This window comes from Ipomoea triloba, chromosome 2 (genome assembly GCF_003576645.1).
Source record: "Ipomoea triloba cultivar NCNSP0323 chromosome 2, ASM357664v1".
Classification (NCBI taxonomy): Eukaryota; Viridiplantae; Streptophyta; class Magnoliopsida; order Solanales; family Convolvulaceae; genus Ipomoea; species Ipomoea triloba.
Genome location: NC_044917.1, coordinates 11,588,676 through 11,597,346, shown reverse-complemented (window position 1 = coordinate 11,597,346; position 8,671 = coordinate 11,588,676).

Genomic DNA, 8,671 nt, shown 5'->3' with positions numbered 1-8,671 from the left:
GGGGGGGGGGGGGGGGGGGGGGGGGGGGGGGGGGGGGCGAGCCACCGGTGGTCCCGCAGGCTGGCCCGTGACGTGGCGTGGCCGGTAAGCCTTACGCGCCACCCGGCATGCCGCCTGAAGGGGGGTGGGGACGTGATGTTGGGGGGTGAGGTGTTGATGCGTGGACAGGTGGTGGCATGAAGTGCGGAGATTATGACGTCACACATGGTTGGTGCTCATAGAACCTATTATACTATAAAAGGGGGTGTTTTATCCTGAAGAAAGCATCACGATCTGAACACAATCCACCCCATAGTTTGATGGTCTCAACTTGGCACCTTGAACTAGACCGTCACTATTCGAATCCCCCACGTCCTTTATTTATCTTCTAGTAATCTTGTGGTAATTAGGCCTTGCATGGGCCACAACATTGGACCTAATTCTCGAGTGATAAAATTGCGATTTTCACTTATATACCTAGTTTATGGTGGACCGGATCACGACAAAATCATCAATAATAATAATAATAATAATAATAATAATAATATATTATTATTATTATTATTATTATTATTATTATTATTATTATTATTATTATTATTAATTCAACATTTGAAATTCATGTAATATTCTGAAGCAAAGCCTTTATTAGAATTAATAAGCTAGTGCTCAAAAGCTTTTAAAACTAAAATTAACCTTAAAAAGGTGAAACTACTAATTTCACAATCTGCACGTACAATTTTTATTTATTATTTTTTTTTGGAATACTATTTGCACGTACAATTTAATTGTTAGTTTAACACGGAATTCTTTATTAACTGATNTTTTTTTTTTTTTTTTTTTTTTTTAAAAATTTTTCCCCCCCCCCCCCCCCCCCCCGCGTGCGTGTATTATTGTGTGTGAGTGTATATATATATATGGAAGGATTCGGGTGCGGGTATATCTTCCCTGCGATTGTGCGGTACTCACCTTAAGCATTACAACGGCGCACCTTAGGTACACAAACCACGCACCTTAAGCTAAAACATAAATCACGCACTTAAAGTTTTTAAATGGTGCACCTTCAGTTGAGAATACATTGCGCACCTTAAGTACACAAACCACACACCTTTAGTACACAAGCCATGCACCTTAAGAACACAACCACGCACCTAAGGTTTTAAAATGATGCACAGGAAAATCACGCATCTTAAGCTTTAGGTTCACGCACCTTAAGCTTTAACACTCACACACCTTAAGAATACAAATCACGCACCTTAAGAAGGAAAATCACGCACCTTAAGATGAAAATTACACACCTAAAGCCACCACACAACCGCTCGAAAACTGAATTATATATATATCCCTTTAAAATTCATTCCATGAGTCAAACATGGTGTAAGGGATTAGATGTTGCTTGGGATGGGACTTTTGTAGAATTTATATTAGTTTATAAAAGTATATATTTAATGAATTTTATACTTTTATTTTAATGTTTTTTTACAAAAGTTATTAAAACTCTAAATTGAATATACCCTACGAACTTTCAAAAGTTACAAGTAATTGCAGGTCATTTATCAGTTTTTGGACTTCATTGTCTCAATATTACATGTTAAATGGTGTAATTACACTTTTTAAAAGTTTATGGGCTAATTGATTTTTCAGGTAAACTTTTTTGGATTATTTGATCATTTTTTCTTATTATTATTATTATTATTATTATTATTATTATTATTGAGTGGGAAGAGATAAATTTGCCAGCTAATTAAGATTGATGACTATTTCATAGATGGGCTAAAATTTGACCTAGTTGATGAGATATTTCATCTCTGTACACATAAAACTACACCGCATTAACTAAATTAACTAAATTGTATAATTTGACAAAGACAGCGCAGCAATTTGTAGCAGACAGTTACTTAAACACGAAAGTGTTTATATATATATATATATATATATATATATATATAGTCCCCATCAAATGCGGCCAATCTCCCCTGTGCGGCTGTGTGGCCTTATTTGCACCATTAGATCTCATGATCTAAGGTTTCATATTAATCCAAACAATATAGGCTCCGATTTTTAGCTACGCGAACGGGAAGGATAACGTTGGCAATTCACTACAATTTCAAAACCAGATCAGATCAGACGACGACGAAGACTTGAAATCGACGAGCACTAAGCAACAAACACCAGACGAGTGTAGAAGGGATTTCATCACCAGCAACGAGCGCTCCGTTCTGAACAAAACGCATAGGTCGACTCCAACAGAGAAACGAGAATGGAGTAATTCGCAATACTCTGTGCATTATCAACATTAATCTGGTTCATATTTGAGAAAGTATTACTGTAATTCGCAATAGTATGTGTATTTGGTTTGTGGTGGTTAAGTGGTGTGTTTTAATCTGAGAACTGGTGCATTTTATAACGTATAATGGTGTGTTTTAATTTTGTTGATGCATTTGAATTGAGTGGTGTGTTTCGGTATGGTGGGGAATGGTGTGTTTTAATTTGTCAAGTGGTGCATTTTATAACGTAGAATGGTGTGTTTTAATTTTGTTGGTGCATTTGAATTGAGTGGTGTGTTTCGGTATGGTGGGGAATGGTGTGTTTTAATTTGTCCAGTGGTGGAATTTATAACGTATAATGGTGTGTTTTAATTTTGTTGGTGCATTTGAATTGAGTGGTGTATTTCGGTATGGTGGGGAATGGTGTGTTTTAATACACATGGTGGTGATTTTTACGAGAGTAGTTGCATTTGGTGTGTGGTGGTTAAGTGGTGTGTTTTAATCTAAGAACTGGTGCATTTTAGTATGTTGAATGGTGTGTTTTAATACACATGGTGGTGATTTTTACGAGAGTAGTTGCATTTGGTGTGTGGTGGTTAAGTGGTGTGTTTTAATCTAAGAACTGGTGCATTTTAGTATGTTGAATGGTGTGTTTTAATAATACGTTTGTTGGTGTTTTCTATACTTTAAAATTACCTTCCCACTTACAATTACCATAAAGCCCCCACTTAAGTTACGCGAATTAAACTTCCTAAATCCTAATATATAACCTCCATCGTCAGATCACCTCCATCCAGCGGCATATCTTGGGCCACACGACCGCACCTAATAACACAGCCGCATTTGATTAAAATTATATATATATATATATATATATATATATATATATATATATATATATATATATATATATATATATATATATATATATATATATATATATATATATATATATATATATATATATATATATATATATATATATATATATATATATATATATATAGTAAATTATAATAAATTAATTTATATCCAGGCCAGTTGTTCCACCCAATAGAGGTGCCTACAATCCAGTGAGGAAATTAGTCACTGTATTCGACAGTGAAAATCCTAGGTTACACAAAAAAAAATTAATTTATATCTTTTAATCAAATAAGATAATATTATATTCTCATTATCCAAATTAAATATATAAAGTAAATTTATATTTTCAAAATCTCATATTATATTTCAAGAGGTAATCCTATTACTTAAGATAATTATACATCCCCCGAACCAAATGTCCCGTACAATTCAGACATTTATTTCCTCCGCACTACATATCCAAATGTTATAAGGGCTTGTTTGGTTGGGTGTAGTTTGGGGGATTGCAATTAAATTCTCAAACTACAATGTTTGGTTGGAGAGAATTGTAATTCCGCAGAATTACAATTCCCTCCAAATGATGAATTGTAATTCATGGGGTACCCCCATGAATTGCAATTCAATGGAGAGGAGGGGCAATTTCCATACCTTTTGTTTTTTGTTTTTTGTTTTTTTTTTTAAAATTTGAAAGAATAATAATAATAATAATAATAATAATAATAATAATAATTATTATTATTATTATTATTATTTCTTAAAGAATTATTTATTATTATTATTATTTTGAAAGAATTATTATTATTATTATTGTTGTTGTTGTTGTTGTTGTTATTACTATTACAACATCTACTACAACATAAGTGCGTTTTAGTCATTTTGTTATTTATTACCTTTCAATCCCATGTACTCCTATTCATGCATACCAAAGACTGTAATTTTAATTCCTAGTTTATTCATTGAATTACAATTCCACCGAATTAAACTCTTTTCTCCCATAATTCCCTCATCCCAACCAAACGCCCTGTAAGAGAACCCCTTTTTCCAATTGCCTGATGAGTCGTGAATTAGCATACCACAACCCACTTTCTTACCACTACACTTCTTAGCCGGTACTATCAACATTAGGCCTTGTTTGGTAACATAGTTAGCTTAACAGTCAATTTTGACTTGTTTAACCACTATTAACTATTTAACTTGGTTAAACCGTCAATATAAGTGTTTGATTAATCATTTTTTTGTAATAGCTTATTGTTCTAAAACGCTAAAATTCAAAAAGTTGCTCAAAGCAGTTTTTTGAGAAAATAAATTATATTTTAAATGTGCCAAAGACCTTGTGGTCAAGTGGCATCCGGTGTACACTCCCATGTGGAAGGGAGTGGGTTCGAGCCTTAGTGGAGGCATCTGTTGACTCTTTGTTACTTCAGTAGGTTGAGAAAGTAGTACTACATTGTAACCGAGTCAGTACAACTCAAAATAAAAATTATATTTTAAATGTCATTTTACTTTTAATCAGCTATCAACTAACAATTAATTTATCAAAAATCTTTCTACTACCAGCTTGTTATCCGCTAATCAAACCCACTAATCTAATCCACTAACATCTATATGCCAAACACCCCCTTAATTTTGTCCACCCCTTCTCTGATGTTTCTTCCAGCAAAGATGCCTTGTGCAATAGCAATCCCCGCCCATCCCATTAGGACCAATCGCCTTAGCGAAAACTATGCTAATTTTCACCCCTGAATTCATACCATGGGTCTGTCAAAATAGATTTAGTCCGCCTCGCCAAATGGTGGGCGGCCCCACTTAGTGTGGGCACTCCCAACTAACATGTACTGTGTATAGAACAGATAAAATGAGACAAAAAGAATAATAAACTAACATAATATTGTATGCCAATTGTAAAAAATGGCACATTATTTAGGAGTTTTCCAATGAAGTAAAATTTTATTTTCTTGTGAAATATAAGCTTCTTACCAACAAAAGATGACGTGTATTAGTACACTTTTTATTTGACAAGATATAAATACAATTTTAGATTAAATTAATAATTTATTTACAAAATTTCCTAATTAACTAAACATTATTTCCAAACTAAAAAAATTCACCAATTCAATATAATGTTTATCAAAAACTTGAACCGAAAGTTAGTCTAGCGATATTAATACTATAATCATATAATGTATAAAGTGAAGTTCAAGTGTAAGATATAACATAGATAAAGAATTTTATATTAATGTCAGTTCAATCACATTAATATTAACATGTTGATTTATGCATTGATTGAATTTTTCTGCTTCTTAAATTTCTCTTTTAGGAGCATTAGTCGTATCAAATTGCAGAAAATATGAAATGATAAAAATAAACAAAAAAGGGCTAAAAAAGACTAGGTAAAGCCGTTTGAAAAATTCAATTATATATTTCAAAAATATTTATACTTTTTAAAATTCATAGTATACATTTGTTGTTATTTGCATTGCATATAACATAAATGTAAATTAATACTTCCGTATAAAAAATTGAGTTAATGTACATGCAAGCTACAATTATAATTAAAACACCATTATCCATCAAATGATAGTACATATAAATTAAAATTTATATGAATTTTTCTATTTATATAAACAATATAGTATGTAATCTAATATAAGCATTTTATTAAAAAAATAATTTTTTGTTTAAATTCTAAGTTAGTCTGTTGGCTAACATGAAGGCTCGCACGCAAATGTCTAGCCCATCGCAAAATAAATTTAACGGAGTCAGTTGATCCGCATTGACAGTCTTACTTGAGTCGAAAAACTCAAAATTCGTCGAGATTATATTAATCCTTTCAATTAAAAGAATAAAAATAAATAAATAATAGCCTCTTAAAAAAAGAAAAAGAAAAAAGAAGAAGATAATAGCCTTTATTTATGAAAATAGTGGCACGTGCAGATTGTGCTTTTTCAACGTGTTTGTCAAATCCAAAGGGAGAGAGGATGAAACGACGAGTTGGTGAGTATGAAAGTTGAGAAGGAAAAAAGTAGTACTACTACGGCGTTGGACTGCGCAAATAGTGGCTAGCTACAAACCTTGACCAATTACTTTTTCAATTTCCTTTTCCTACTTCCAGACTTTTATGTTTCAGCTCTACCTTCAAATTTTATTTTATTTTTATCAAAATTGCATTTAATTTCTATTTGTCAATAATATTAAATTGACTCTTATCTTAATTATATTATAATATATTAGGATCCGACTAATCTCGCTTATTTTATTACTAGTTTTTCTTATGCGCGATGCCCAAAAAGTAGGTGCCTAATATTAGTATTTTATATTAAAATTTTAAATTTATTTAAATTTTAATATAGTAAATAATAATAATAATAATAATAATAATAATAATAATAATAATAATTATTATTATTATTATTATTATTATTATTATTATAACAACAACAATAACACGGGTTCCACTCCAATATTTTTATAAATTGAATATTTACATTTTAAAAAATAACTAACATATAACTCTAATATTTAATGTGTATATATTATTATTATTATTATTGAAGAAGATAATAAAATATATAGTGGATGCATGTGCATAGTAATTAACAACAGTGGAAAAGATAACAGAAGTTATAACGGTAGGGGTATATTTGTCCAAAATATTATGTAGTACAACTTTTATAGCATAATGTACAAAAAAAACTTAACAGAAAAAACAGACATAAATAAGGGGTATAACCTTCATTCACATTTATTATGTTTTTAGATTATTTTTTGTTAGTTTTATCCTTATGTTTTCAATACTTCAGTTATTTTTATTACCATTTTGTTACAAGTGTATATAATTTTTTTGAAAGCAAAAACGGAATTTAGATTACTGGCTTACTGCATAAGGGCTAGACAAAGTTATTTGGAGGGACAAAGTCTAAATACAAAGAGGTAAAGGCGGACCTAGAAAATTATCTGAGTAGGGTAAAGTTTAAATGACGTTAGAAATGTCAATGAGAAAATATCAAACACCCATAATAAAGTTTAAATACAAAATACATTATAAATTACAATAGAATGTTTATGATAAATTACATGATAATTAGGGGCAGAGCCAAAATATATATACTTAGTGGACTAAAAATGTGAAAATATTTATGACAAAATATGAAACACAATCAATTAAATAAAATAATTTGAATAGAAAAAACATTATATTAATAAATACTTTTAATTTTTAATTTCTTTTAGTTAGATCAACTTTAAGTTTTTCTAAATTAATTTGAATGCAATAAAGTATAATATAAACTTGTATACTACATTAATTAAATTGATTCATAAAAAGTAGACTAAAAAATATTTTGTTGGGCATCGGCCAGGTTGGCCGAGTTCAACCCCTGCTTGATTCGAGACATGTCGTTGTGGCTTACCATTGAGGGATGTGGTTAAATGGTTAAGTAGGACATGACGACCAGATATCCAAGGAACTTTGTAGTTAGAGCCGTCAAAACGGGCTTAGCCCGTCTTGCCCCGAGAAAAAGGCGAGGCGGGCTTTGATATTTTAGGCCCATATTTTGGCGGGCTTTTTAGCCCACTCCCGCCTGACCCACGGGCTTCGGCGGGAGCCCGCCAAATGTATAATAAAAATATTAAAATAAATAAATGTTTCAATAGTAAATTTATAAAATTAAGGGCTCATTTACTAACTGGAAAATTTTTTCTAGTTATTTTGGAAAACTAGTGAATTGGAGAGCAAAACACAGAAAACATGTTTACTAGCACAGTTTTTCATTTTGAAAGCATGAAACAATTTTTTCAATTTTCTAGAAAACTGGAAAACTATTAAAAAACTTATTTCTAAATGGAAAACAAAATCATCTATTATCTATTTGGTTATATCTCACTATAAACATATTCTCACCATTATCTACATATAGATTTATTCATTGCTATGAGTACATTTATTATCATCTTCTTTTACTTATCACTGTCTTCTATATTTTCTACTTGCATAGCTTTTGGTTCATGGAATCTTGGATTACCCCAAGTAATAGGATTACCTCAAAGAAGGTAATGTGAGAGTTTGAGAATGTAAGATTACCTTATGTGTTTGGTTTGGATTATGAAATATAATATTACCTTGTTTGGCTAAGGATTATATTTTAGGTTATATGGATCAATTTACTATAATGTCCTCAATAAAATTAATAATGATTTTAAAAAACGCAATGGCAATTTTATTCATTTTTCGCATTGGTCAATTTTAAGGTGTGTAGTTAAGGTGTGTCGTATTCCTTCTTAAGGTGTGTGGTTTCTATGCTTAAGGTGTGTAAGTTCTTCAATGAGAACTTAAGGTGTGTTTTTGTTAAAATTTAAGGTGTATTGATCTAAAGCTTTAGGTGCATTGTTTCACTTCTTAAGGTGCGTTGTTTTTCTTCTTAAAGTGTGTGGTTTGTGTGTTTAAGGTGCATCAAATGTTGAAACTGCATGTGTCAGTCTAAAGCTTTAGGTGCGTGATTTTCCTTCTTAAGGTGCGTGGTTTCTGTACTTAAGGTGCGTCAATTATAATACTTAAGATGCGC